Source organism: Piliocolobus tephrosceles, chromosome 3, assembly GCF_002776525.5.
Source record: "Piliocolobus tephrosceles isolate RC106 chromosome 3, ASM277652v3, whole genome shotgun sequence".
Lineage (NCBI taxonomy): Eukaryota > Metazoa > Chordata > Mammalia > Primates > Cercopithecidae > Piliocolobus > Piliocolobus tephrosceles.
In genome coordinates, this window is record NC_045436.1 from 10,514,827 (window position 1) to 10,541,315 (window position 26,489).

Below are 26,489 nucleotides of genomic sequence, written 5' to 3' on the forward strand. Positions count from 1 at the left end.
GGACTCCTAGATTTTGACCTTCAATTTGTGTGATTTGGGCTGAATTATGTATTCCATTTAAGCCTCAGTTTACTTATGAGTAAAAGTACAGATGTTAACATAAAAGTTGTAACAATTGTGAAAAACTGTAAGATTACCTGGGACATGTCTGTGTGCAAGAAAAGTTAATTTCTTTTTAATCCTTTTCTCTTCTTCTCTACTTAATAGTTTCCAAAACAATTTCCTACCCTTCGACCCCAACGTTAGGATAATAATGTGCCCATACATTAATGTTTTTCTCCTGAAGCCTAATTCTACTTCCATATTCCCAGTTTCAAAATATTACACTACCATTGACTCAACCTAAGTCAGAACTCCTTGATGACATTTTGACTCCTCAGTCTCCCTTGAGCAGCATTTATGAGGTCCCCATATTCTGTCAATGCTGTTTTTCCTAGCTTTCAAATCCCTCTTATCATCTTAGCTGCCCTTTGCCGAGTTTAGAATCTCTCTCTCGTTTTTTTGTTTGTTTTTTTTGTTTTTGTCTCCCTTAGTCATATTTGGCTGCTGTATATACAATCTTATTGTGATGAATGGCTCCTCTGTCACCAAAGTGATTTTTTAAAGTATAGTATTGATTATCAAGTTAAAATCATCAAAGATTTTATCACTCTGTTTTAAAATCGGAGCTATTTAGCATGACATGAAAAGCTTTTTTAAAAATTACACTTGGCTTATCATTTTCACATTGTCTTATGCTATTTTTTCATTTTAAAACAATGAAATGTAGTTGTCCAATGTCACAGTGTTTCTCAAGGTATCTATCTCTTTAGAGGCACAGGGCTCTTCATTATGAGGAATCCACCTTGACTTCCTCCAACCTCACTCGTAACCCTGACAGCTCCTCCTCACTCTCTCCTGTCCCTCAAGGTTGAGTCCAGGCAACAGTCATCTCAAGAAGCAACTGAGCCACAGCTGCTCTCTTCACCCTTCCAAGTCAGTTTTAAATGCTATTTGTACAAATAATTCATTGCAATAGTCATCCTTGATGTACTTGTATATCTCCCTAGAAATATACTTACTGATATACACTGTTTTAAATTCAACTTAGTATTATGAGAGCATATAAGACTATAAAAACAGTAGCTATCATTAGATCTCCCATTTGAGGATTGGGGGGAGTGACGATATGATATTGGTACTGGAAGTTTTATACACAGCCCACCATTTACACTAAGATTCAGAATACTCTTGAAGATGACAGGGAGTTAAAGATGCAATGCTTCTCACAGAAATAACACTGTGGTATGGTCTGAATGTACTACCCATAGAATTCATATGTTGACACCTAATTACCAGGGTGATAATATTAGAAAGTGGGGTCTTCGGGAGGTGATTAGGTCATGAGGGCAGAGCCTTCAAAAATGGAATTAGTGCTCTTACAAAGCAAAGTCCTGGGGGAGTTTGTTTGCCCTCTTCCCTCCTACCATGTGAGGACACAGTAAGAAGGTGATCTCTATGAGAAAGGAGCCCTCACCAGACACCACATCTGCTGGTGCCTTGATTTTGGACTTTCCAATCTCCAGAATTACAAGCAATACATGTCTATTGTTTAACAATTACCTAGGGGCTGGGTGCAGTGGCTTACTCCTGTAATGCCAGCATTTTAAGAGGCCGAGGTGGGCTGATCACTTGAGGCCAGCAGGTTTGACACAACCTGGGTAACATGGCAAAACCCCATCTCTACTAAAAATATGAAAATTAGCTGGATATGGTTGTGCACACCTGTGATACCAGCTACTTGGGAGGCTGAGGTGGGAGGATCACCTGAGGCTGGGTTGCAGAGGTTGCAAGTGAGCAAAGATGGCACCACTACACTCCAGGCTGGGTGACAGAGTGAGACTGTGTCTCAAAAAAAAAAAAAAAAAAAAAAAAAAAGACAAGATAATTGCCTAGCATAAGATTTTTGGTATAGCCACCAAAATATACTAAGATATGCTGTAACTGTTGAGATCTTACATATTTTCACATTTTTATGAAGATAAGTGTTTTTTAAAAATATTATTTTAATCCAACTATAATAATCCTAATAATCCTTGAGCATTCTTTAATATCCCAATAAAGGAAAAAATCACTGACAATGTGTTTTTTATTCTTGCAAAACATATGAAATAGAAGAAAACCTACAGGTATTGCTATTAATTGAGTTCCTACATTCAGTGAATGTCTGTACTTCTGGAAATCAGCACAATAATAACAAACTAACACTCACTTAACTCACTCTTCCAATCTCCTTTTCCTGATGTTCGACACAGATGAGCAGAAGTGTGCTACTTAATACCTCATAAATGCCTTTTTTATTAATGTGTCTTATAATTAAAATTTAAAATACTTATCTCACATTTATCCTTATGTACAAGGAATGTCATAAAACTAATAACATTTAATATTTAGAAAAACAATGTAAAATTTGTTTTATACAATTTATATTTACTATGATATATTCTTCATGTTTCATATCTGTGGAAACATTAACCTAGTTGGGCCAAACGTAAACTAAGTATTTGTCCCCAAAAGAATGAAGTGTGAAAACTATAGGCAAAATATGTATACAGACCTGTAATACCAGGACACCACACTCCAAATAAACAATGTGAGCAGTGAAGAGCCATCAAAATTAGTAGTTAGGAGTAGCAAAAGTAACCCTTGTGATGTAAGAATATTGGTCTGGACTTTCTGTTGAATAATGATTAGCAGAAGGTTAATCTGGGAGTCAGACTTCCAGTAGGAGCTGGTTGTGAAATTCTTGGATGAAGGTAACAACAATTTGAATGAGAATAACAGTTGTAATTGAAGAGAATGATCAGGAAGATTGACATGAGAGCCATTTCCATTCATTTGACATATCTTCATTAATCTTGGTAATTTACCAACATGTAACATTTGGGAAGTCATTTAACCTTTCTATGTGTTATTTTTCTCATCTGTAAAAACATATAATAGTGACATTGACTTCATAAATTTATTAATATTAAATGAATGAATGCACATAGAATGGTTTAAGTGCAAATACATATAAGAGACGATGATGGTGGTGATGATGATAAAGCATGAACAGTTTTTGCAAACACTAATTAGAAGTGAAATGTGAGAACCCCCCCCAACATTGCATGCATACACACACACACACACACACACACACACAGAGAGAGAGAAATATAAAAAGAAATTAAGTTAAAACATCTTTGTTTTTAGGCAATTTGTGTTGCAACTTATGAGAATTATTAAAAATAGTAGTAAGTGGGTAGTTGAAAATGGGTAAGTGGAAAATTGTTAGTGATTGGAGGTATAAGTTTATATTGGAGAGAAATAGAGAAATCATAGGGAAAATAATCACTGCAGTTTAATATCTGGAAAAGAGAAAATGAGCAAGAATCGTATATTAAGACATTGCAATGGAAGGAAAAAATGAAGGAAGAAATGCCCTCAATGAAGATGGGAACGAAATAGAGGTCCCAGGATAGTAAAATAATATAAAGGCTGAACTACTAAGAGTCACTTCATATCTAATGAAGGGATGTGCAAATTCTATGAAATTTTCCACATCATTATTGACATCAAAATGTCCCTAAATGTGCGATTTTGTACCATGTGTTTGTAGACTATGGATATTGGAAATTACATCTACTAGAGAACGATTACTAATATTAGCAAAATTGGGGTGGTTTTAACTTATTATAAAAGATGATTTGCAAATCTTGTTATTTACAGTTACAAATACTATCAAGCTATCTGATTTTGTAAGTATTAAAACCCAAATTGATTTATTGGATTGCACTTCAGTCAATGAGTGGGCATGCCTCTAGCCAGCTTGCTTTCTGTATGTTCAGGTAATCTCCATTTAACAACTCCAGCAGAAAGACAATATCTTGCTTTTATTATTCATTTATCAAACCTAATATAACCACTACCCCCAAATATTGTAGCTTAAAACAACAAGGAATTTATTATGTCTTACAATTTTCTAGGTTACACATTTAGGCAAGAATTTTCTATTAACAAGAAAGTTTATAGAAAGTTGTGTCAACATAGGTTATTTGGTAGTATTCAGCTGACTGGTCCCCTCGTCTGGAGAAGGCAAGATGAGTTCATGCACGTATCCGCTGTTTTTGTGGAGATGGCTAGGAGGCATGATGTTAGAATTGGACTGGCATTTGGGTGCTTCCATGTGGAATATCTATGTGGTTGGGGTTCCTCCTTCCATTACAATGTCTTAACATATTATTCTTAAGATACTATTCAGGGTAGTTGGCCTTCTTATATGGTCTTATATGGTTCCATGTAAACAATGGGGAAACTGTCAGTTCTCCTGAAGCCTAGGCCCCAAATTGGCAGAGCATCACCTCTATTGTATTCGATTGGTCAAGCAAGTCACTAAGGCCAGCCTGGAGTCAAGAGAATGGAAATTAAATTCCACTTCTCGGTGGGCAGAGTAGCAAAGTGTTAGTGACTGTTTTCAATCCACTCTATTTAGAAAACATCTTGACTGACTCTGTTTCTGCCTCTGTCATATCCTCAGGTGGATGAAAACAGGTTATTCACCAACAGATCTAAAAGACAGGAGAATGAAAAAAGGTGCTGTGTAAAACAGTTATAGTACTAATGTAGAAGTATATTAGTCCATGTTCATACTACTATGAAGAAATACCCAGGACTGGGTAATTTATAAAGAAAAAGAGGTTTAATGGACTCACAGTTTCACATGGCTGGGGAGGCCTCACAATCATGACGGAAGGTGAAGGAGGAACAAAGGCACATCTTACATGGTGGCAGGCAAGAAAGTGTGAATGCAGGGAAACTACCCTTTATCAAACCATCAGCTCTCGTGAGACTTATTCATTATCATAAGAACAGCATAGGAAACTTCCCCTCCCATGATTCAATTAACACCTACTAAGTCCCTCATGTGGAGATTATGGGAGCTACAATTCAAGATGAGATTTGGGACATATGATATGGGACATAGCGAAACCATATCAATAAACATCATCCACCAACAGACTAATCATCTCAGTATCAATCTCCTCGCTAAAAATTTTAGAAAATAAAAAGTAAGCTATTTGGTTGCAAACTTTCTGAAAATATAAATATATAGTGATTTTTTTTCTGTTCTACTTTTGACAATGTACTTAATTAGGTAGCCTAAATCTGAAAAAATTAAAAAAAAAAAAAAAAAAGGTTTCAATACTAATACTGAGGATGTTCTATTTGTAAGTTATTTTGTTAGGCTCTCTTCTGTTTTGGCACAAATAGGCCAACATCAATGAGAAAAATAGAAACAGGTAGAGACAAAGAAGAAAGCTAAACTAGTAAGAGTCACTTCGTATCTAATGAAGGGATGTGCAAATTCTATGAAATTCATAAAGACTATGAAGTTAAAAGACCAATATGATTTATTTTAGACATAGACTTGTCCATTTTTTTAGAAAGAAACAAAATTTTCACTGAGTTTTTGCAATAATGTTTATAAATTAAAAGCAGTACTGACACATATTTGGTTAGAAGTTTATGGATATACATGATTGATCAACCAATGAAAACTATTTCATAAGGGCTAAGAATTAATGAGAAAGAAATGGAAATACAATAGTTATGAAGAAAGTGGCACTGTGGATTTGACATTTATAATGGATTAGCTGTTAATTTTTCCTTGTCTATATGTTACTTTAATAAGATTTGTCAGACCACTGTACAATTTATCTTTCTGCACATTTCTCTTACAGATGATGGATCACTGCATATTATAAACCAAATTTTCAAATACAATGAAGAAGAGACTTGCTCCCAGCAATAGATGCATATGAAATAATGGCATTTGTATGATTATAATCATGCCACCAATACTCTACTATTCTTTTTCCAAAAATATCTTTATAATCAGGGCTTGACTACCAGTTAAATTCTGTTAGTTTTTTGCTGTTGGTGGTAGTTCATATGTAAAACAGGTACCTTATGCACTTTTTTCTTTCCCCTTTTAATTTTCTCACATTCTTTTCTACCTTCTTTCATGCCCCTTAATTTCTTACTGATCTTTCTATTTCTCTGTGTATGTCTCAGCCGGCTTCGTGTCCCGTTTTTTCTGTTTTTGTATCTTCTTCTTTGTCTCTATCTGTCTTTATTTCTCTCATTGACATTGGCCTATTTGTGCCAAAACAGAAGAGAGCCTAACAAAATAACTTACGAATAGACATCCTCGGTAGATTCAGTAGATGCTTATTGGGTCAACATCCATATAGGATTCAGAGCAAGACAAGATTGGTGGATCTGCAGTTTAAAAGGCTAAAGTCAGATGGGCCAGAGATACTGTGAGCTTTCATTTTTAGTACTTCAATACTATATTAGTCAGGGTTTGCCAGAGAAACAGACCAATAGGATATATGTAGTCTGAAAGGAAAATAAATCTCGGGACCCCCAAATCACTAAATCAAAGGGAAAAGTCAAGCTGGGAACTGCCTGCCTCCATTTTATTCCTAAATAAGATAGCTATTACACAAAAATGAAAAAGAAAAAAAAAGAAAGTTACATACCTCCCTCACAATTTGCCCACAAGGAAATTCCTCATAGCCAAAGGACAGACAGAACTCAAAATCATCCCTCTGCTCATCTGAGACAAATGCATATCTACCGGCTTCCTCTGCCCTATTGCTTCACTAAGCCAGACTAAGGCATAAGTGATTATTCCTCTGCCCTCCTCTATGTAAATTGTGTATTCAGTGAAAGGCTAATCAGAGACTCAAAAGAGTGCAACCAATTGCCTCTTATCTACCTGTAACCTGGAAGCCCCCTTCCCTGCTTCAAGTTGTCCTGCCTTTCCTGTCCTAACTAATGTACATCTTACTATCTATTGATTGATGCCTCATGTCTCCCTAAAACGTATAAAACCAAGCTGTGCCCCGACCACCTTGGGCACATGTCAGGACCTCTGAGGCTGTGTCACAGGCATGTCCTTAACCTTGGCAAAATAAGCTTTCTAAATTGATTGAGATCTGTCTCAGATACTGTTGGGTTCACAATATACATATAGTCATATCTTAGTATCCACAGGGATTGGTACCAGGACACTCCTCCAATGGATACCAAAATTTGTGGATGCTCAAGTCTCTTATATAAAATGATGTTGCATTTTCATATAATCTATGTAAATCCTGCTACATACTTTAAATCATCTTTAGATGACTAATAATCCCTATATAATCTAAGTGGTATGTAAATAGATGCCATACCATATTTTAAAATTTTGTATTATATTTTACTATTTCATTTTTACAAATTTTCTGAATAGTTTTGATCTATGGTTGGTTGGGTTCATAAATATGGAACTCATGGGTACAGAAGACAAACTGCATATAAGGGGAGATTTATTATGAGAATTTGCTCATGCACTTATGAAGGCGAAGAAGTCCCATGATATTCTAACTTCTGGAGACTCAGGAAACAGCCAGGGGCATAATTCCATTTGAGGCCAAAGGCCTGAGAACTGTGCCATGGAATTCAAAGGCCAGAGAACCAGGAGCTCTCGTGTCCAAGGGCAGGGAAAAAGGAACATTCCAGCTCAAGGAGAGAGAGAATTTGTCCTTTCTTCACTTCTTTTTTCTATTCCATCCCTCAGTGGCCTGGATGATTCCAACCATATTGGCATATCTTTACTCAGTCTACCGATTCAAATACTATTCTCTTCTGGAAACACCTTCACAGGCACAACCGAAAATATATATATATATATATTTTTTTTACCAGCTCTCTGCACATCCCTTAGCTCGCTCAGGTTGAAATGAAACATAGAGTTAGCCATCACAAAGACCAGTATACCAATATACCTTTCAGCATGGGTCAATGTTATGAGTGTTTATAACCGGACCTGTCACTATCTCTTAGTTCAGGAATTAATCCTCTATCCTCTCCTTCATTCTATTCTTTCCCAAAATAAAGATACCATCCTAATTAGCCAATATCACACTTTATTTCTTTCCCAAATAAAGATACCATCTTAATTAGCCAACATCACACTTTCTCCATGGGTGAAATAATCTTTTCTACTATACAGTAACAAATATATATGGGCCAAAAAGGTCAATTTTTCATCTCGTTTCTAGGTTTCTATAAAAATGACTTGATTCTAGGTTTCTATAAAAATGATATGACCATTCTTTACTATTATTATTTTAGAGATAAGGTCTTGCTCTTTTGCCCAGGCAGAATGCATTGGCACCATCTCAGCTCAATGCAACCTCAGATTCTGGGCTCAACAAAGCCTTCTTCTTTAGCCTCCCAATGTGCTGGGATTACAGGCATGAGATTTTGCACCCAACCATCATTTATTATTAATTAAAATTTGCCCTTTATTCTTGGACCTGGGACCCCAATAGAACAATTTTTCTCTTGTTGTAGAGAATCATCAGGAAAACTTTGAAATGAGAAAAACAAATATTGAAAACTTAGTGTTATCAGTTGTCTATCTAAAACATTAACATAGTGCACTTTAAATTATGTATATATGTACCTATAGTATCTCCCATTTTAATTAACTTATTTATAGCATTTTAAGGAGCTATATTGAATAATAAAGCATTCATTTGTATAGTTATAATAAAATAGAAAGAAAAACAAGTTTATATCAACCTTTAAATTCACTCCTACTATCAAATTATGTTTCTATTTTACAAAATTAAAATCAAATACTTCTATTGATTATAATCTTTGTCATTGATAAGTAATTCACTTAGAATAATTATTTCATTAAGAATGCTTACACTTAACAGATGTATAACATTAAAAAAACCCTAAGTGTATTACAAATTTACATATTTATGCCACATCTTATTTAAGAGAAGTTTTAAGGTTTATTACTGTAAGATAAAATAAAACAGACAATGAATAGATGATGAGGTCAATAAGACAGACAAATGAGGTTTGGACTAGGTCAACTTTTTCAACATATTTATTTGCTAGTTGTGGATTTTGCCAAAGGAAAAACAAATGTTTAACCATGCCTATATGGAAAATATAACTAACATTTAAAAGAAAATCATATATTCCTGGTCTTAAGACCAAAAATTATTATAGTGACATATTTGCATAAAACACCTTTAACTTATTAAGGAGATGAACTTTATGGTGTTATTTATTATACTATCTTTTGATACAGATGTAAAGAAAATCACCTTGTGATAGACAAAATTTTATACAGGACATCAAATCCATACATTACAAGTTTGTGGCTCTCCCTTTGTCTTACTCTCCAGGTGTAGAGATAGGTGAATTTAGAATATTGTTTTACATTTTGATAGCTAAAACCTGACAAACCATTTTTCCAGGAAAATGACCACACGCCAACTACACAAGGCTTTACAAATGCATTTAGGATGTTTATGGTTTCCCTGAAGCCTAGGTTGAATACTCAGGATTAAGAGCAGGGGGTTCTCAATGAGTCTTATTATGAAAATCAACTGGGAGGACTTAAAAAAGTACAGATTTCTTATCTGTCACCCAGGACATATTGAATCAGAATTGGAGGGAGTGGGGGGAAGGGGAGCGTTGAATAAAGAGGCTGAGAGTTTAAATATTTAGGACATCTACTGGTGAATTTCATGGTCTTTCAGATCCAGAACTACTAAAGAAGAAATGGCTTCCATTCCTCAGACCATTTTCCATCTGCAAAATAGATGAGACATAATCCAAAAGATAAAAATTATGAGATAAAAGGTAATGTGTGTGAAACGTTAATAAAGGAAACAATAGATTACATTTATTTGGCTTTTACTACATGCTGTGTAGTATGCTAAATCTTAATATCATTTATTGCATAAATTTCTCACTTAAACAAAACATATACGACAGGTATTATTATTGCCATCATTCCCCAACTGTTATATATGATAAAACTAAAGTTTAGAGAGGTCAAGTAACTTGTTCAAGATCTCAGAGTAAGTGAGGGGTGGAGAGTGACTTCACCCCAGATAATCTGATATCAGTAAAATGTTTCAGTACAATGTGGAACTGAGTTACATTTTCATGTGGATAATACTTCTCTAGGATGGAGATCTATACTATACAAGGATGTCTCTGCTATGCTAAAGGGTTGTGTCCAGGTGATGGGAAGATTAAAGGTAAAGCTGATTACTTATAACAATAAGCTTGAGGGTATTTTTGGAGAGTAGACAGCTGGGCTTTTGGAACTATGTGTGCATTTATTGGCCTGATATTGAGAATTTTACAAACAAAGCTTTATGATATATCCAAATTGCAAAAACTCAAGTAGCATGTAAGATTTCTCCTATTAAAGAATAAAGACTATGGTTATAGTCAACTGTGTTGTCAGGTTTTTAATCTGGATTCTCTGTTAGACAAAGAAATTTACAGATACATTTATAGTGCTCATAAGGTAACTCGACAAAAAATCAGTAAAAAAATAAAATGACAAAGTTATCTTTATATATGTTTTTACAAAGGTCACCTGAAACAGAAATTTGTGAATTAATTTTCTGCTGGTACTCTTCCTCACTTCCTTTTCTTCCTGAAAAATAATTAATATCATATTATATCCCCAATCATAGTAGACAATATTGTCATAAGGCAGCTTTTTGGAACCAGTGTAGAACTCTGATTGTCAGGGTAATGGAGAAGGTCTACATATGAATTATTCAAAGGCTTGTATAATCAGTACAGTATTCAAATTATACCCAAGAATGTGTAAATGAGGCAATTATTCATAAAAATTGTTAACATTTTAATTTTTCAGAGTTCGATGTGACACTTTGCATAGCTTTGCTTAAATATAGGATGGAACACTGCAATCAGAGCCATAGTTCCATACTTAAGCATTGGATGAGTGCTTATACAAACCTACAAGCAATATTGTGGAAATGAAATGGAACCCTGAAATCAGAGCCATAGTTCCATACTTAAGCATTGGATGAGTTTGGATGAATTCTTACAAGTCTCAAACTGATACCTTGAAAATAAAAACAAATAAGAAATACTAATAAAAAAATTACTGATGATTCCACAAATGTCAATATGGGTCTGATTATTTAAATTTACCAATTATCATCAACCAGATATTTCAAAGTCTGAACTTAAGCCTTTGTGAGATTCTCCACCACCGATCCATACTTTTCTCTTTGGAGAATACAGAGACTCCACAAAAAAATTCCATCACAGTTGCCATACACACAAAACACCTACCTCCTTGTATTTAGCATATTGTAGGCATTCTATTTTTAAAAGTGAATGACATTATTCCTTTTATAATATCAAGATATACTATTTTCAGTGGCTTAGCATAGAAATAATGAGACTTTGAAGTAAGGGCAGTAATTAAGTAAGTGAAAATGTTAAAGAGGAGCTGTATTTGAGTGTGAGAAATGACTGTGAATTTTCTGCAAGAGAGGAACATTAAGATTCAGCAGAATGTCTGCCTTTCTGGATTAGGTAGATTATAACATGACCACACAATAGAGAGAACTCAAGAAATAAATTATTTGGGAGTAGAAGTATGATCTTTGTAAGAGATAAAAAAAAATGTATTTAGGACAAACTAAGTTCAATATGTTTATGAGAATTTCCCATAGATGGCATCCCCTGAACCCTGGCAGAAATGCTATTTGGGTAATCTTTTATGCTTGGGCATAGACATCCAATAATTTTGGTAGATTAAAAAGTTAGTATATTCACAGGTTCTGGGTAACAGGATGTCTTTGGGAGGTCATTATTCTGCCTATTACAAGTTTCAGGAAGTGGGTTCAGAAGTTCAACTTTAAGAGTAGGAGGTATTATCGACAAAAGTATTGAATGTTGCAGAGAAGTTAAATATTAGAATGCTCCTGCTACTTTTTTGTCTTTTACAGATACATTAATCCATGTACAATTGCTTTCAAACATGAAGAATATTTAGTTAGACATAGGAGTCAGGATGTGTGAGTGAAACCAGGGATCATGAGCTTAGGGAAGAAAAGATGAGAAGAGCATTCTCCAAAGTAAACTCTGCAAGGTGCTTCAGGATAAGTTAAAAATCAAAGCCCATCACAATGGGGGAAAAACAAAACGTGATATTAAAAGTAAAGTGAAACATTAAGCAACACTTTTAAATCTTCCCTAAAGTTTGAGAATCTTACCAGCTACTGCTGCTCGGCTGTTCACTGAACTGGAGTGGGGACTCCAGTTCAAATACTGTGTTAGAGGCACAGCTGTGGCTGGGGGAAGAGGGTCAGCCTTCTGAAATGAAACGGGCTAGAGATTCTTGAGTATTGGTGTCCTCAAACACCAACTAGCTCAAAAAGCAAGTTCCAGCACTGAAGAATGTATGCATAGATAGCATTTGATGGAAAGAGAAGAATTACTCTTTCAAGAATGAACATGATAAATAGGTAGAGTTAAATGCTGGGAAACGAAATGTCCCAAATAACTTTCTTTAATTATACTTTGGGAACCAGACAATGTATTAACCATTAGTTATTCTTCTCACAGTTCTTTTTTGGTTATTAAGTTTTTGTTGTTTTTTTGTTTTGTTTTGTTTTAGGAAATGTTACTGGAAGAATAAACACATTAGGTTCTTTAAGCTTACTGGCACATTTCTTTCTTGAATTCGATTCTGCCTGAACGGACCACAAAAAACATAATTTAAAAGGTGAAAAATGCTGCAACTTGGGCAATAAAGTTTAATTTTGACAAATTTCATGATTTGATCTGGAATCACGATCTAGAGGATAAAGATCAATATCTGAGCCACACAAACCCATAAATGAATCTCTGATCACATTTTAATGTGCTGTCATCACAGTCAAGATATTTGATACATTTTGGCCTCTATATAGTTAGACTCTATACATAAGTCTATTGCTCATATATATGTAGATATAGTAGTCCCAAAACTGATGAAATATTAGAGAAAATTAATGAAAACATATGACAGTGTCTGCTGCATAGCAGGCATGCAAAGAGAGTAAGCAAAAATAACCACCATGAATGTATTAGACTTCCAGAGTCCTCACAGTACACTTGGACCTTGTCTTAATATTTGGTTGAGGAAATGCATTCATCATATGTATGTCTTTTACTTATTCACTTAAATATTAAAATTTAATTTATTCTATTTAAGGTGGGAAACTTGAATTGAGGTAGGGGTAAAACCCTCTTAGTTAATGAATCTTGTATATTAATTAATATTATTTATTTTCCTTTGGGATGCCATGTATAAGCATTTAACATAAAGAAAAATCCCATTTTAATTCTAATGATATACTCACAGGCAAATGTTTAAAATAGACTTTTACTTTAAATTAAAGCACTGCAAGGGGTTAACTTCTTGTGAAAGAACTTATAAGTGTTGATGATATCATAAATTTTCATGTAATATAAAATGATAATTATCTTTCATTTTCTTCCGAAGATTTAACTTGGCAGTGGAGAAGATTTCCATCCTGAAATGCAAGATTAAAATAATTAAAACAGCCCATTAAACCTAACAATTTTTTAAAGGTCTATTTTTTAAGGTATATAATTTAAACTATAATTTTCTTTTGAAAAGCCATTGGCACCATAACTAATTTGAATTGTCTGACAACATCTACCAGTGGGCAAGGCATGCTTTCAAAAAGTTAGAAATGTGAGTAACACCAGAATACATTCCAGATGCAACTAAAATATTCACTGTCCAGAAATGACTATGCATTTCAAATTTTGTTAATGTATAAATAAATATGCCCTCCTCTGCAATTCTCTCCTACCCAAAATGTTCATATTCCAGTTTGGGATAAGTCTAACACATAGAAGATGTTATTTAATGCCAAAGAAAAACTGAATGTTTCCCAATTAAAAACACATTTAAAGACAAGCTTGAAAGCAGCATGGTGTAGAAAAAATGACTGGATTTGGAATGGAAGAGAATGAGAGGGAGTCAACTGCAGACTCTACCTTCTCTGAGACCTGGAGAAAGCTGCTTTTCTGGTCTCCATTTCCTCATCATTAAAGTCAATAGTAAAGGACCACCTGCCATTATTTCTGTGAGCTTATTTTGTGAAAGTATCTTTTTAGCTACTGTTATTGCACAAATGCAAAACATTTTATTTTTGAGTATTTTCTATTGATATATTCAAGGGAGAAGGAGGAAAACATGGCATGAAAAAAATTAAAATTACGTGCAATGCAATCAGACATTCCTGCTGTTAATCTATGATTTACCACTTAGTAGATGAGAGACCCTGGGCAAGTCTTTCAAATTTTTAGAATCTTTTCTAGCTCATTTGTAAGATGAGCATAATCCTGTCTTCATTGCAAGGTTTTGTGGGAAGTTAATGAAATATTTTCACACGAAACAATAAATATGAATGCCTGCGACAAGGTGGGCATCTCATCAATCTGAGTTTTCAGTCCCTCGTTATATATAATTTATGAGAGTAATGTGTTCTCTTTCCTATGTATTAGCAATCTTCATTATCAAAATTCAAACAAGTTTAAGACCAAAAAGAGAAGACGTGAAGGAGAAGTAGGGCAAAACCAAAGAATGTTTCCTCTCTAACAGTGCTTTTGAAAATTCTTTTCTGACACTTTTTTTATGCCTTGGTATCTCCTTTCTTAAGAGAAAGATGGCCAGAAATGTGGCCTAACAATTAACCATTTTATCTCTCAGGATCAGAAAATTGGGGCCAAAGCAGTGGAATGATGCTTCTTTTCTTTTTGGTTTGTTTTATAATAGACGTTTAGCAATATAAAATACAGGGAGAAAAGAGAAGTGACATTGCTTAAGGAAGGCAATTTTAGGACTTTTAATTATTTTTTCCCTTATGGGTTGTGCATGTAGGCAATTGCCCATGGGGTATTGTGACACCCAATAGAGAGCCCCATTGAATGTCAGGTATAAGTCAAAGACACACACACACGTACACACACACACACACACACACACAAACAGACACACACACACAATCAGCGTGCAGTCCACTAAGTACAGATTTCCTAATATTTCACAGTAACATCAAGTCTTCTAAATAGCTGGGCCAAATTCCCTCTGGCCAGTTTCACAGCCTCTTGCACTTTGTTAAAGAAGAGTTGATCACATTCACTTTATTTTAATATTGTGAGTACATGTTGTCCCAGCCTACTTCTAATCGTCCCAGTCAAGCCATAAAATGTTTTCTTGTCAATAATCATGTTAAAAATTCCTAATATAGAATAGTAAATGACACTTTTCAGTTTACATTATGAAAGTTTGTATTCATAAGGTTACATGACCTAGATATAAGTGGATAAAATAAAACTCCTAACAGACCTTTTAGAAATTTCTATGAAGCAAATTTGATGAAATAAGTCAATATTTCATATTAATCACAAGTTCACCTGTGACAGAAAAGCCTCTTCAAACTCTGCTCAGTCCATGCACCTGGGTGCCCTAAGAATAGCTTATCTTCTCAGAAGGTGTGATAAACTAGGTCAGTTGCGGGGGTCGGGGGTGACTTACAGAGACATTTGTGGCCACTACTGAGCTAGGCTTGTTGTCAGGCAGTAGAAGCTGTGGTTCTCTATGGAAACACTAAGATGCAGGGCATTTTCTTACAAAAGAGTAAAATTCAAAGTCACTGTAACTCTAGGGCCTTGTCTTATTTTGTAAAGATGAACATCCTAATTCCCCTAACATTGACTTTATGTCTGAAGTTTGAAGCAGTCATATTTGCTGGGGAAATTCACACACACACACACACACTCTCTCTCTCTCTTACATGGACTGTCAGACATAATAGATTGAATCTGAATCTACTAAATAAAAATATGTGGAGAAGAAATTAGTAATTTCCTTATATAGTACTTTTAGGTTCCTATATTTAATTAGCACATGCCTAGGTTTACAGCTGCAGTCCTGGTATGAGAAATCATAACCCTGGAGTGTTATTCCTTTAAATTTTTTGGCCATTGTTTTAAACAACCTTGAACACTGATTATGTACTATTGGAACGATAATGTCCCAAAGGACAAACCACTGCTATTTTAAAGATTTTTTTTTTTTTTTGTAAACAGATGGAGAGAGGCTCCAGGGATTATAGAAATTTAATCCACCTGAGCAAGCCTCCTGATCTATAGCCTCCTGGCCTACAGCCTGTACTTACCAAAACCATGGGTGGAATGCAGTCTCCTTGTTGGTTTAAACCAGCTCTTTCAGACCCCCAACAATTTACAGATGAACCTCAGTGAACTTTCCTCAGGACCATGCTAAAGTCTCCACCTTTCAGGGAGCTATAGCTTCATTATCATAACATGTGACCTGTGTGCTGGCGTGAGGACCCACTATGATTTTGCCACTGGGAAGCCTCCTCTACGTGTGATGATGTACCCATTCCCCTCTCCATCACCCCGTAAAACCCTCCTGTCACTTTCCTTCCAGGAGGCACTGCTTTGGAGAATACTCCAGGTCCTCCTTACTTGAGCCAACTCTTACAATTTCTACTGATCAAAACTTATCTTCTCCTGGAGAGTTATTTGTTTCTTGCCAGGAAAATAAACCCTGGTATTTTTCAGGTTTCACTGTGATCGTTAAAGTTCTAATTTAAAGGAAGAAGGGATGTTATAGAGAAGCTAAGGGAACCTTAACTGAGGGGTGAAAGTACCAACATGAGAAATGGAATGACATAGATAGAATTAATTCATTTACCCAACAAAAAGAGTTTGTTAGGTATAGTGTATACTATGAATATCCAGTTCAACGTGGCCCTCTTCACCAAATAGAGAAGAAAGATGAAGAATAATTCTCAAGGAAGTGTGAAGAATGCTATGATTGTTATGATCATGAATAATGATGGAAACACTCATCAAGAAAACCTGCATTTGGTTAGAAAAGGCTTCTTGGAAGTAGAGAGAACTACAGGAATACTGAATGCATGAATGAATAGAAGTCAGATAGTACAGGATTGGATTTAGAGTTTCCAGCAGAGCACACTGCATTTGGCAGGGCCTAGTGGTGAGATAAAATGTAATATTCAAAGAACTAAAACCTAAAATCTTTCAGCATGGCTGAGGCAGGAAACGTAAATAGAGAGTGGCATAAGAAGCTAGACAGGAAGGTAGGGGCTAGATTTTGAACATCCCCTGAGCCAGTCAGGAGATGTTTATGTCATCATGATAGAAAGTCACTGTCCAGCTTTAAGCATAGGTGTGGTATTTCCTCCTTTGTGTCTTAGAAGAACCAACCTGGTGGCCATTTGTGGACTTCTATGAGGAAGATAATGAATGCTCATCAGCAAAGAGACCAGTTAGTGAGGGATGGTTGTTAAATGAGAAAGAAGAAATGGGAAAGGACAGAATGTTTTATTCTCAATAAGTTATATTTAAGAGCTGTGAAGGACAGCTCTGGTGACTTAGTGAATGGGCATGGTTGCAATAACGGAGAAGGAAAGTCAGTGTCCACCCCATTTTTCTGACCTGAAAACCTGTGGGCAAGGAAATGTCTTCTATGTGATTGGTAAAGACAGGAAATAAAGGAGCAGTGCATACGGGTAGAGAAGAATATGTGCTCATGATGAGTTAACCTGCTTTGGAATACCCAAGTGCAGACACAGGCAGCTAGCTGTTTAAGAAAGGAGCTATAGACTTCTGTGTACTTGAGTACACAGAAGTGGAAAGATCCTTCAGAACAAAAGTGTAATTGAGAAGAAAATAGTGGCAAATGTATTGTAAAACTTATAAGAAAGGAAGAACACAAGAAGTCTTCCTAAAAAAACAATACTGAGAGAGAACAATTGAAGATAGAAGGAAAACCAAGGCAATGGGTTGTTATGATTGCTATTAGTGCATCTTAAAAAGGAGGAAGGGGTGGGGCATGGTGACTCATGCCTGTAATCCCAGCACTTTGGGAGGCCAAGGGGGTGGGTCCCCTGAGGTCAGGAGTTTGAGACCAGCCTGGCCAATGTGGTAAAACCCCATCTCTACTAAAAATACAAAAATCAGCTGGGTATGGTGGCATATGCCTATAATCTCAGCTACTTAGGTGGCTGAGGCAGGAGAATCATCTTGAACCTGGAAGGTGGAGATTGCAATGAGCTGAGATTGCACCACTGTACTCCAGCCTGGGCAACAGAGTGAGACTCCGTCTCAAGTTAAAAAAAAAAAAAAAAAGAGGAAAGAGTCAACTGTTGTAGACACTTTTCAAAGTCTCAGTAAGGTCTGAAATGTCCTGGGTATTACTCATAAGTGAGTCATGGGTAATTCTCCTGACAGGAGTTTGTAATAGAGTGACAGACGCGGAAGTCACATTGTAGGAAGTTTCACAGAGTAAATTTGATCTGGGTAAGGAGAGAAGATAAAAACAAACAAAACAAATAATGTCCACAGTTTGACTATGGTGTGTGTTTTAGGTGGGGTTCTCTCTAAGCAGGCTTTGAGGAGGAGCTCACTGGGACATTTAGTAGGGAGTGTCCTTGGTAGAACACCTGTGGAAAGAAACGATGGGGGAGAGAATATTTGGGCAGAGAAGAAGTGGAACTACGATGATGCAGTGCTGACTACAACTTTGACCAAATCCACGGGAAGCCCTGCAGCCAAAATGGCCCATTGCATGGCTTAAATGGCTGACATTTTATACCCTAGCCTTGATGAGTCAGTAGTTGTAGGCTGTCTCAGGAAGAGGGTGATTTTGGAAATGTTCCTTCTCTGCAGTGGAGGGAATCCCTGAAGGGTTGTCAAAAGCACTTTCAGTGGTTGGAAAGTAAGTGCTCCTTGATGCAGAGCTGGGTGGTTCATAATTTGTCATCAGAGTTCACCTTTAGCGTTGTTCAAATCTACTTCTTAAGGAGCAAGCCCTCCAGGTTTCTGGTGGACCTCTTTGCCTTGGAGAAACTTTTTAAAAAGAAAGTAAGTGGGGCAATCTGTAGCCCTTCAGCTTATTTTGAGATCACAGCTGACATTTATCTCCTTTATTACTCATGACAGATTCTTCTAGCTTTAGCTGGTAGCTCAGCCAGTCTCAGTGGCTTAGTTGATGATGTGACTCAGATCCTCACACATTTGATACTCTGCTCATTATGCCCTTTTTAGGCCAGGACAGTGCACATATCCATTTGTGGTCAAAACTGGACAAGAAAGTACCAGGAGCTGCCCCAGTGGACAATTTCGGTGCCCTATATTCGTCTCGGCTTTATGTGTACAACAGTAGTCCTATCTGCATAGAGATGATGACTCATTTTCCTGACTCCAGATCATTTGTCACAAGTGCAAGGAGGCAGGAATAGTTTATAGTTAATTAAGACTCCTAATATGTTCCCCGTGGGAAGATGTCTAGGCCCTTGGGGATCTAGACATCTAATCATGAAGACCCCAGAGCTGTGGGGATGGTCAAAGCGAAAGAGTTCCAGTGGATGACGGAGAGTGATGGTTAACAGTGCTGCTGCTGTGTTCCCTCTTGTTTCCTGAACCTGAGTGATGTGATCTTCCTACTGGAGGAAATGAACCATATGAAATTTATCGATTCTAAGCACATGTTGAGTCATTTGTATGTCACACATCCTCATAAAATATCTCTTACAAGCTCATATTTTAGCTGTGCCATCACCAACTGTTTCCAAAATTCTATCAGTCTGGCCACTTCTAGATCATGGCCCATTGCCACACATTCTTTGCAGCAAGGTATTCTTCTGACCTGATGCAATGTTAGGTGGTAACTCTTGCCAGTTTATTAAATACTGGGAGAAACCATCAGGTAATGGTGCTGGCTAGGTCTTCAAGGCAAAAACGACAAACCTTTCCTCCAAATATGTATTTACTCCTATCAGAATTAATTACCATTCCTTCTAGGGTGGAAGGAATGTAATGTGGTCAACTTGTCACCAGGTGACTGAATGGTCTCTTAGAGGAATTAAACAAAATCAGGGCTCAGCCTTGGTCTCTGCTTCTAATAGCCTGAAAATTCAGCCTGAAAATCAAGCACACACTACAAGATATGTGCATAGTTTCTTTGTCTGCTATCATGAATGCTTTGTTTATGTATCATGGTGCCAGCACAGCACTGGACAGCCAAAGATAAAGGCTGACTGATATCAGCAAGCTGATTCATTTGATTGAATTTGTTGTTTATTGCCTCTTCCATAATGACTGTTATTCAGTGGACACTCAAATATAATGCAAAGATTTTATGCTAGTTACCCACTCCCATTCCATTTATAGTTGTGTCTCTGGACCCAAACTGCCTTGTTCCCAATCTTCTGATCTTCTTTCTTTCGGGAGACTCCTGAGGAGAAAGCCTGCTCACTAGCAACTACAGAGGAAGCCATAAATATCCTAATGTAATGCAGCTTTTCTGTCTAAGCAACATGGATGATCAGGTTCCTGGCACACATCTCTAATTATTGGGAAGATTTTCCCTTACCATCCTTGTGTTGAGCTGTAATGCAGCTGCAGTCCATTTTCTGCTTAAAGCCATGCACTGAAATGACACATCGATAGACCAAACTCCTCTTCTGTCAGCTGGTTGTAGGGATCTCCCATAGATGACCACAGGTGCGGGCTGTGAGAAAAGCACTGGCTCAACTATGGAGGCTGCTATGAGGGTCGAAGCTACCGCTCATGCAGCTTGCTAGTGTCTCTGGTCATGCTTGTGCTTGATTCTTCATGAAATTGTTACATTTATAAAACACTGATCTGGTTTCACTCTACTTTACAGAATGGTGCATCTGGTAGAATCCAGCTCATGTTAAATACAAATAAATCCAACATTATTTAAAGCACAGAAAATGGCTGGGCATGGTGGTTACGCTTGTAATCCCAGCACTTTGGGAGGCTGAGACAGGAGGATCCCTTAAGCTCAGGAGTTCAAGACCAGCCTGGTCAACACAGTGAAACCCTCTTTCTACTAAAAATACTAAAATTAGCCAGGCATGATGGCACGTGCCTGTACTCCCAGCTACCTAGGAGGCTGAGGCAGGGAAATTGCTTAGATCTGGGAGGCAGAGGTTGCAGTGAGCTGAGATCATGCCACTGCACTCCAGCCTTGGTGACAGAGCAAAAATCCTTCTCAAAATAAATAAGTAAATAAAAATAAAAATAAGGCACTGGAAAGTAACTACTGACAGTAGAGGAAAGGGCTCCATTCTGATTTGCACAGAGGTGATTGGGTGTTTTATAGGGAGAATGGGAAAGGAGGAAGAGAGAACAAGGAGACTCAAGTGAAAAATTATGGAGCATTTGTCAGTATAAATGTGATTTGGCCAGCCATGTCTGCTAGCTGGCAATTATAAAAGTTAGGATTTTATTATCTCATATTGACTGGGAGACAGAGGCGTATCCTTCCTGGAGATTATGTTTTAAAGGAGTGGCTTTTCAGGTCCTTAAGAAAAATATCCCTGAGTTGTAGAATATATATATATATATATATATATATATATATATATATATATATATATACACACACACATCTCAATGGGGCAGAAAAAGAATGATTAATCATTGTAAGCCATTTAAGTGAATGTGCTAAGAAAAGGAGGTCACAGGCCTATCATCAGGTAGGCCTCTCATTAGAATAAACAGCAAATCCTTTTTTGCTGCCCTGATATTTTCTAGACAGAAATTCACAACGGGAATGGTTGTCCCACTGATGTGGGGTTGGACTGCTAGAAGCAATGTTAAAGTTTGGTCAAGTCTCCTGTGCAGGATTTTGATTGGAGGGCTGTGCTGAGAGCTTTCGCAGTTCTTACTCAAGATTTGCAGTTTGGGGCATATGGTGAATTGGGACCCTATGGTCAGGTTCTCTGTCTCAACAGGAACCCAGGAGAATTCCAAGAGTTATGTTTGAAAAGGTGACTATGAACAAGACTATGCTCCTGAATATGGTATAACCTCACTCCAGAGCACTAGAGAGTTCTGTATTCTGTCTTTGAAGTCGCCATAAATTCTACACTATATCTTTTCAGTCTCCTTTACTTTTAATTCCAAAGTGTCCGGTGGGTCAAATGTCACAAATATCAAGGAAGCTGGCACTTTATCCTGGATCTGCACGACCTGGTGCTGAGCCACACAGAAAAAATTGGTAGCCTTTGTTTCTGGAACATGGACAAAAACTGTATTCCTGGGTGTGGAAGAAACAAAATGTTCTAATATGCCCCACAACCTGATGAAGCATAGCAGGAAGTATCATTTTTTTCTTTAGTAAAGAAACATTAGATGCAATATAATATACATTGTTCTTTCCTTTGGATGGTATGTTCATTCTTCTGACCATTGGTCAGCTAAAATATTTCTTAATATGAGAGGCCTCTGAAATTTCTTGAAGCTTATCTTTTACCCTCTGGAATCATATTCTTAGCAATTCATTTAATATGATAAATTCTTTTTGATCATCTGGTCCATTTAGCATGATGTCTCTGCCATAATGCACGAATGTGATAGGTATAATGCCCAGATGGTCCATTTCTCTTTGGACTTCGTATGACAGATAACAAAATATTTCACATAGCTCTGGCCAAGAACATCAATGCTTGGCGATTGTGAACCATTTTTGATTCCATATCCTGGTAAGAATTAAGTGGACACACACACACATATCATCCAAAGCTATAATCATTTGCCATGTACTTGAGTCTTGTGGGGATCTGTCCCACAGATCCTGACCCAGCAATGGATGAAAAACATACACTGACACAGATATTATGCTTGTCAGTCCAGCTGAGTGTCCAGGCTGCTTACAGATTCCAAGGAGAGTGGTATGTAAAGAGTCAGCAACCACGGCCCTGATCAACCAGCAAAGCTTGTATTTATTTAGTATAGATTAATTGACAAAGGCTTGAGTCATCACACCTATGGGTAATTAACCTGGTTGCACCCACCCTGGAGAGGGCCATCTTGCCCATGAATGATCAAAGGTTAGTCTTAGGACCACATGAGTAAACAAGTTATTCTATTTAGATAAACTTCCCCACATTCCCTTGTAGCTACTTTAAGCTATTTATGCAAGGTAAAGATCAGGTTGCCTTCAGCCATAACCCTTACTAAAGCTATACAAACTGCTCGGCCTTCCAAGAAGGTTTGTGTTTCTACTCCACAATTTCTCCCACGATCCTGACTGACTCCCCACAAGTCCGACATAGTGAGCTCTTGAAAAGACATCACATCTGACACAGCAGCTGCAGTAGTCTATTTCATTCCTGAGAAACTATCTCATTTTTACAGGTGCCATGCAGGAAGTTAAATAGAGATCTGACAGGGGCTACATGCCTTGCAACCTATAGAACTTTAAGTGTGACACTAATTCTGTCCCCACTCCAAGAATTTTTTGATTTAGCCTCTTGCCTAGTGGAGGGAAGTTGTCCTAATGTTTTCTGCTACTATAACATAGCATCGCAGATGGGATAATTTATAATAAATATAAATTTGTTTGGCTGGTGGCTCTGGAGACTAGGAAGTCCAGTGTGCCAACACTGGGTGAGAGTCATCCCATGGGGAAGGCATCACATAGCAAGGAAGTACATTTGTGAGTACAAGCATGAGAGGGAGGGAGGGAGAGGGAGAGAGAGAAGTACATTTGTGAGTATGGGCATGAGAGAGAGAGAGAGAGAGAGAGAAAATCAGGCCAAACTCATCGTTTATGAGGAAACCACTCCCATGATAATGGCCTTGAATCATTCATGAGAGCTTGGCCCCTGACCTAATCGCCTCTCGTAGACCTTGTCCCCCTATTCTATTACATTGGAAATTAAATTTTAACATGAGTTTTGGCAGGAACATTTAAACTATCACTGAAGTGTGGTTTCAGGTGCTTCCACTTAGTCATCTGCACTATTATATCCCCTACTCTGGAGGTCAAGGAGTTCATGTGAGGTTAAACCAACTACCAAGTATGTCTATTCCAATTATACATCTGAGGACCAAGAAAATATTCCTGTATGACTCTCCAGATCTAGTGGACCCATTGAGAATCAGACCTTGGCCAGCACTGTATGTATTACCTGATCTCCATATCACCCTCAAGGGGTCATGGTAACTTTTCAGTTCTCACGTATCAGTGTCTCCCCAGACCCTACTCATGTCATTCTTGAAAATGCTTGGGAATTCCCGTTAACACAATATGTAGTTATCTGAATATATGACTATACATTCATTGTGGAGAGGATGGAGAGAGTTACTAGCATGTACACTTACCATTGGTCTTTCAGGGCTTATTCATGAAAAATGACCTCATCAAACAATAGACTCTTGACTGAGAACTGGCTTAGTTCTGAAAGCAGCAAGGGGTTTAATGTGTAATTGTGTACCAAGTTGAGTAGTGTTTGCTCCAAAGTTAATGCCCATCTAAAACCTCAGAATGTATCTTTAGAAAATAGTCTTTGAAGAAGTTTTTAGTTAAGATGAGGTCATAATGAATTAGGGTGGGCCATAAATCCAATGACTGATGTGTTTTTAAGAAGATAAGACTAGGTAAATACACACAGAGAAGAAGTTACCTAAAGATGGAGGCAGAGACGAATGTGTCTACAAGTCAGGGAATGCCAGGGATTGCCTGTAAAAGCAGAAGCCAGGAGAGAGGCGTGGAACAGATTCTCTCAGAACCTTCAGGAAGAACTAAGCTTGCTTTGTTTTTTTGAACTTCTGGCCTCTGAAACTAGGAAAAGTAAATTTCTGTTGTTTTAAGCCACCCAGTTGGTGGAAAATTGTGGTAGCTCTTGGAAAATAATATAATTGGTGACTGCCTTTAATTCTCTAATAGTCTTCCTTTTATTGTTCTCATGGTGCATGCTGAGAACCACCTTTGCTACCTGATGATATATTTTTACACTAATAAAGCTGTATTCTATTATCTGTGGGTTAGGACACTGTAGCTGCTACTCTAACCTTACTGGTCGTTACAATAATTGAAAACACCTGTCTCTTGGCAGTCAAGCATTGTCACATAGTTCCTGTTTTCTCAAGATAATACTATCCCATTGGTATCAAAGAGCCAAGCACTACAACAAAATTTTACTATCAGCCCTGGTTCACAGATAAGAGGCACCGGAGAACATTTCAATGATGCTGGTGCCCCTATCACCAGGCTATTGTCTATGGACTTGGTAAGTGTTCTAAACTGCATAACTTCCCGTTCAATTAGATTCACCACTTGGTAGGTGTTCAGCTTTACTTGGTTCATTCACTTCAACATGACCCCTTCCTTGAGTCAATTTCTTCCCACACTGTCTGCTTTGTCAATTCCATCAGGTCAACCACACTTAACATGGGCCATAATTTTCTTCATGTTTCTGGGAGCAATTGCTGTAGTAAAACAAGCAAACAAAAAAATGAAAAAAAAAAAAATAAAACACAAAAAAAGCAAAAACATACCTGCCTTAGTGAGTTTAGCCCTTTTAGATATAGATTTTGCTGAAGGTAGATCCTGGACAAGTGCTCAGTGAGAGGATAAAACTCTCACTGCAGATGAGACTTTCCTTGTATGCTATTAAAGTGACCTTCTGTTTTTTACATGTGGCTTTGAATTTTCTATATTTTCAGACTTTAATTATAGTTTCCTAGATCTTCAATAGAAATTAGCAAAATCAACCAAATACCATCATTTGTATAGTTCTGATTTCTCCATCAGCTTGTGCATTCCCTTCTATATACCATTCCAGTTCAACACCAGTGACATTTTTAACAATTAGATAGTCACCTGGAAGAAGAGTTATCTGTGTTCTCTTACATTGCCAGTTGTGAAACAAGGCATCCAACTCTAACACCTATATTACTATTTAATCTCAGGCCACACATGTTACCAACCCTCATAATTCGGAATCTCTGGGAAACAGATTTGAAAGAGACAGAATTTAGCATGCAGGACATTTATTAGGAAATGCCCTTGGGATCAGTAGCTCTGGAGAAGGGAGAAGTGGAGCTGTGATATGAGATCCGTCAGAGCCCAGACCAACCCTACATGGAACTCTGGAGCTAAAATGACCCTTAAGGGTTATCATACTTTGGGCCACAATGACTGTGCTTTCATCAATACGATACAGTGCAGAAAGGTGGTAACCTTTGAGTAAGAAGTCTCTCTTGCAGCTGAGGCAATTTCTACCAAGGCTAACTGCTATTCTGAAATTACCAAACTGTCTTGTAAGAGCTACTACTGGTGCTTTGAATAACACTGGCATACATTTTAACTTATTTCCCTGACCAGATTGTAATTTCTATGACACCAGAATGAGTATACGATTATATTTTATAATGTATCTCTCACACCTATTAATGCATATGACACATAGTAGATGTCTTACAGGTTTTGAATGAAATAATAAACGAACAGAAAGTTACGCGATTGGGGATGTGATATAGTTTGAGTCTGTGTCCCCACCCAAATCTCTTGTTGAATTGTATCCTCAATGTTGGAGGTGGGGCCTAGTCAGAGGTGATTGGATCATGATTTAGCAGCATCCCCCTGGTGCTGTTCTCACGATCTGGTTGTTTTGAAGTATGTGGTACCTCCCTGCCCCACCCCCCTTGTTTCTTCTCTAGTC